Source organism: Barbus barbus (assembly GCF_936440315.1).
Source record: "Barbus barbus genome assembly, chromosome: 31".
In the NCBI taxonomy this organism is placed as follows: domain Eukaryota; kingdom Metazoa; phylum Chordata; class Actinopteri; order Cypriniformes; family Cyprinidae; genus Barbus; species Barbus barbus.
Genome location: NC_136759.1, coordinates 27,964,682 through 27,970,681, shown reverse-complemented (window position 1 = coordinate 27,970,681; position 6,000 = coordinate 27,964,682).

Genomic DNA, 6,000 nt, shown 5'->3' with positions numbered 1-6,000 from the left:
AATGCAGCGGCTAGAGTTCTTACCAGATCAAGAAAATATTATCATATTACCCCAATTTTACAGTCTCTGCACTGGCTACCTATTAAGTTTCGTATCATTTACAAAATATTATTACTTGCCTATAAGGGCCTAAATGGTTTAGCTCCTGCGTACCTAATTTGTCTTCTACCACGCTACAATCCAACCCGCTCCCTAAGGTCACAAAACTCTGGACTTTTGGTAGTACCTAGGATAGCAAAGTCCACTAAAGGAGGTAGAGCTTTTTCACATTTGGTTCCCAAACTCTGGAATAGCCTTCCTGATAACGTTCGGGGTTCAGACACACTCTCTCTGTTTAAATCTAGATTAAAGACACATCTCTTTAGCCAAGCATTCACATAATGCATCTTATAATCTTGTACTGCAGTTATATCTGATCAGACGTACATTATTATTATTCTTGAGCTTGGGTTGAACAAATCATTTTTGCTTAGATGGAACAGCAGCTACGCTAATTATGTCTCTATTTGTTTCTCTGTTGATTAACATCCCGTGGTAACTAGGAATGACAGAAGCTTCAGTCTGGATCCAACCCTTAAATGATCTGAGATGACCGAACACCTGAGAAAAGATGATGCCAACCCCTCAGAGGACCTCAGAGGATGCCAACGCTCAGACAACATACAGAATTACCAAATTTTGCCATAAGTTAAATATATTAAGGTTCTGCAATATATAAATATATTGTGGAAACTTAAATTCCTGTAGAGCTGCTTTGCAACGATTTGTATCATAAAAAGCGCTACACAAATGAACTTGAACTTGAACTTGAACTTAGATATGCTCAATAACAAAACATGTATACCTGTATTCATAAACTGCTTACTAATGCTTATTAATATTGAAACAATGCTTTTTAAAGAATGAACTGACTATTTACTAATGGTTAACTAATGATTCATAATGTGCAGTTATTATAAAGTGTTGCCAAAAAAACAAACGAACAAAAAAAGATGAAGAGAAAAGTGATTAGTCAGTGGAGACAGCGGCACCAAATTAAATATTGCATAGCTGCATGATTCTCTTCTGGCCACAAGATGTCAACAGAAAGCCTACCTACCAGCTTTGGACCTGGCTGACCAAGATAATGCAGAACACAGAACAAAGCTTGTCAGGTTTTAGCAACCAGGTAAATAAAGTAATTCATTAAGGTCAATTTTTGGTTTACAAATCTGTGCTGTTTTCAGGCTATGTTAGCAATCATAGCAACTATGTTCCTTGCTTTGTTTACTTGCAAGAAAATCTATCATGTCATTCCATTTGTGCTAAAAGTGTCAAGTGTTTTGTAAAATACATTTGCCATTATCTACAGTCATCCATTGTTGTTGTGTCAGCCTTCCTGTCATCTGCTTGTCATCCTCCTGTGTTGTCTGTTTGTGTCATCTGAATTATTGTTCAGTGCTTTATAAGTTACTGCTCTCAGTGAACATTTTGCATCACATTTCACAGATATCCGAGTTTTCCCACATCTTTCTACACTTTTAAATGGTTATGTTTCTGTTCCATAAACCTGAATGAATTCACAGTCCTTAGGTTTTGTTGTGTATCCTAAATAAAGACTTTATATTCCAACTGTATAAACATGCTTTTCCTGACAACTGGCAGTAACATATATACATCATATAACAACTCCTCACATGCTGTCGCCTCTAACTGTTGTCATTCTCAAGCACCTGACTAGAAACCAACACCAGCAACAACACATCTACCCTTTCAGAGACCACAGGGTACACTACCTTTGTCTGAACAGACCTGTCTCTTTTACTTGAAGATCTCCCCTGTCCAAAATCATCTAAACGTTTCTTAATCAAAACACGCAGTTATAACATTTGCCATATTTTATTTAAAAAATGAAATGAAATAAAGAATTGAATACAGTAAGATACAATACAAAAACAAATAAATAAGGAGATAAAAAAAGAAAGAATAAAAATAGTGAAGGCCTCATCAAATAAAAACCTATTGAGATGGGTTTCAAACATGTTTACAGAGGTAGAGGATCTAATAAAGTTGTAGTACTTTTCACAACTAATGGCAGCGTGACCGGGGAATTTCACGAAGCATCTGGTTTTGAGATCAAAGAGATCTCTGGGAGGCATGAAAAATAATAAGACTGGACCAAGTTCACATAAAGCTTTCAAAAGATACAACAGTACCTTACTTCATTCTAAACTGAACAGGATAGCTACAGCGTGTACCCTCTGCAGTTAAGACTGACTTAGAATAATCAAGATGTGAAGAAATGAAAGCATGAATTACCATTTTCCCCTCTGCTGTTTTTTAGACAAACGAGTTCTCTCATACAGTTTACCCTCCAGACACCACATGCATTTACAGATCTTATGTTCTGTGAATGTTTGTTATGTTCTGTTGTATGTTGTGAGTCAGTATCCTGGGTGTAAAAGATGCAGTGTCCAATCTGAACCAAGCAGTGGCAGCCGGTTACGACATCATCTAACCACATCTAACTGATTACATCAGTTTGGATTTATTTGTTTAATGACATATGACTGCGACAATGGAATGGGATCATTTTCTGATATATCATATTAACAGTTTGACTCACATAATTTTGTTTTGTTTGTAGTATTTCTTTTTGGTCAGTAAATGCCTGTGACTACTTTTATCTGCCTGTTATGTGTTTTATTTTGATAAATTGAGTTGAAATTAATTTACTTATTTTATAAAAAATATTTTCTATTTTTACACATGCATGCTAGTAATTAAATGCGTCTTGATCTGATGTATAAGGTAAACAACTGAAAGCAATGAAAAAACCTGCACACTGAAAAATTATAATAAAGGGGTACCCAGTGTTTTAAAAAGTAACGCCAAAAGGGGTCCTGACCTGAAACTTGTAGGAATTTTATGGAGAATGCATATTGGTTTTGAAGTGTATCATGCTGTCTCTGATTATTTCCTTACTCTCTCAAATATAGTTAAAGTCAAGTCCAATCATGTTGTGTTGTGTTTTGTGTCTTGTCTAGTCCTATTCAGCTGCTCTCAGCCCAGCTGCCCTATGCTGCTGCGTGTTTGTATTTCTTTGGCCCTGAAGAGCTTGTTTGTTACTGCTTCCCGGATTCCATGCTTGCTGTGTCCTTTCATTCTGGTTGCTTCTCTTACGCTCTGTCTCTTGGTTTTGACTCTGTTGTCTGGCCATTGATCTCGCTCACTTCTCAAATCCAGAGAACACCTCAATACCTTCTATTCAGTAAAAGTCCAGAACTGCCTTTGTTCCTGGGTTCACAAGAACACTTACATGAATTTCTTTGAAAATCGCCTTTAAAGTTGTCCAAATGAAGTTCTTAGCCATGCACATTACTAATCAAAAATTAAGTTTTGATATATTTACAGTAGGAAATTTACAAAATATCTTCATGGAACATGATCTTTACTTAATATCCTAATGATTTTTGGCATAAAAGAAAAATTTATAATTTTAACCCATACAATGTATTGTTGGCTATTGCTACAAATATACCTGTGCTACTCATGACTGCTTTTGTGCTCCAGGGTCACATTTGTTTGTTGCATTTCTCATTTGTGAGTTACATTGGATAAGAGCATCTAGTAAATTAATTAATATAAATATAAAACGTTTCCAAACTGACAGAGAATGAGAGGAAGTGAAAAGAAGAAGAAAGAACCGGGGTCATCAGTTGTTTTGGCAAGTTCTTCTTTTTCAAAAAAATGGTAAACAAATCAGAACTTTCTTTGTTTCAATTTTAGATTCTTTAAAGTAGCCATAATTTGCCTTGACAACAGCTTTACATTGAATCATTTGGCTGAGCCTTCAGTCTCTGGCAGTGTCTGAAAACTCAAGCAGCTGGGCCCCTCTCTAACTGCCAGTGTGGAGGAAAATGCCCCAAACTGTAATTGGATCTTGATGAATGATCATAAACAAATGCTCAGCAATATCAGATAATCTGCTAAAGCCAGCACCACACTAGCCGCCCCGGAACCACATTCAATGAGAGTTGTCACACTTAGCAACTGTTGCTGTTGATTTTGCTCTTCACAGTCAGCAACACACTTAAGGCCAGAAGATAGGTAGCAATCTAAAGGACTTCCACGTGAAGCTTTGTCGAAATAAAATCAGCATGACTGCATGAACAATTTCTTGTAATGAACTGAGTCGGGATATCATTTATGGAAGAGGTAAGTGAATCATAAAAATGTAAATGTAAAATTTAAACAAATAACATGACACAAATAACTTAAATAATATTAAAGTCACAATATGGATTAGAAACTCACAAAAAGATGCAATTTCCAACATTTCTGTGTGGACAGTTGTAATAAGTGTTTATTAACTGGTGGTCAACTAAACACAGACCTAAATGTCTCGTTTTCTGCCAAATTAAAAACTTGAGGGTTTAATAAAAATGAATAATTAAAAGAATTAGTATTGTATCTGTTAAGGAATGGTTGTAGTGCACGATAAAGGAGACTGTACAGGATCAGGCTTTAAAATAACTTCTCTAGGAAACATACAGAAACACTATTTCAAATGAGAATGAACAGAGAAAAGGGGAAAACTCAGTGTTTTAATACACAGGGCAAACAAAGGGAACTAATACGATAACTGAACGACAGGTGAACTGGATGACTAATTAGACAGACACAGAAACTAGGTCACAGGAAAACAAGGGCAAAAACAAGACATGCATGTTACAGTTCCTCATGCCATAAACAGTCTAAATGAGGAGGGGGGTGGAGCTCTGAGCAAAGGAAAAAGAAAAAGTCCAGGGCAGAAAATGCAGTCCATGGGGGAGTGGATGGTGGGAGGAGCCAGATGTTAAACAGAACAAGGCCCTAGGGTGGAGCCAAAGGTGGGAGGAGCCATGGTGTGATGACTTGATGGAAGGCATTCTGGGGACAAGCAACGAAGATGGAGCCGCTGGAGGTGGAGACCCAGGTGGAGCCGAGCAGACATGTAGCCAGGGTGACACTGCTGACCTGGAGAGCCACAGTGGAGCTAGTCTCGTGTAGCCAGAGCTTCAAACTGACGGCAGAAGGTCTGGGAACCTTGGCCGTTTTGAATGGCCAAGGCCTGCTCAAGAGGCCATATGACTGACAGGTAAAGCAACCAATCACATTTTGTTTTGTGCCACGTCATGTTTAGGGGCGTGGAAATTTGGCCACAATAACAGACAGGGGTGTGTAAAACTCGTGGACATATTTTAAAGATTCTATGCCACAAACTTTCAATTTTTCACACACTTTTGAAAGTCCAGCATTTAGTTGATCCTGATAGGTGCTCATCGTCACAGTTGTAAGCTTGAAAACTTGTCCGGAGTTTTACATTATCAAACCATACATGTTCAGTGACTGCGAGCTGCATTACACACAAGGCTGAAATGTTGGATATCGTGAAAAGTATATGAATGGCAGCAATACCGGCATATTTAAAAAGAATAGTGTAGCAGCACTACACACTCACATGAAAACAGCAGCGCAGCCGGCGTATAGCAAACGCAACATATCATATGAATCCTGTGAGCGGCTGCCGGGAGCGCCGGAGTTTATGGCGGTTAGAAGAAATCGCTAGCTTTAGTTCTGATCATGGCTTGTCTTGAAAAACGAAGACAGTTTGACGTTCATCGTAGGAGAAGTCACACTGCAGGACTGTGCGCCAAATCTTCTGGCACTGCCCAAATTTGATCGCAACGGCCATTAATTGGCTGTCGGTGAACATGCCAAACCAGCGATCAAAGACTACAGATTTTAGCCTAGGATTATAGGAATCTTTTAGGGTTTTCAAAATTGGTCTCAGACGACCAAACCTGGCCAAAATCACACAATGAGAGCTGGGCTTGAGGGTGCGCAGAGGCAGGGCTGAGGAACTGGCTGGATCTGGAAGAGTAGGGGATTACACACCAGCACCCACTCAAAGAACTCGGTGAAATGAACTGGGCAGGTGAGCCTTTGTGCGCTCGCTCAAGCTAGCCAAATAAAAAC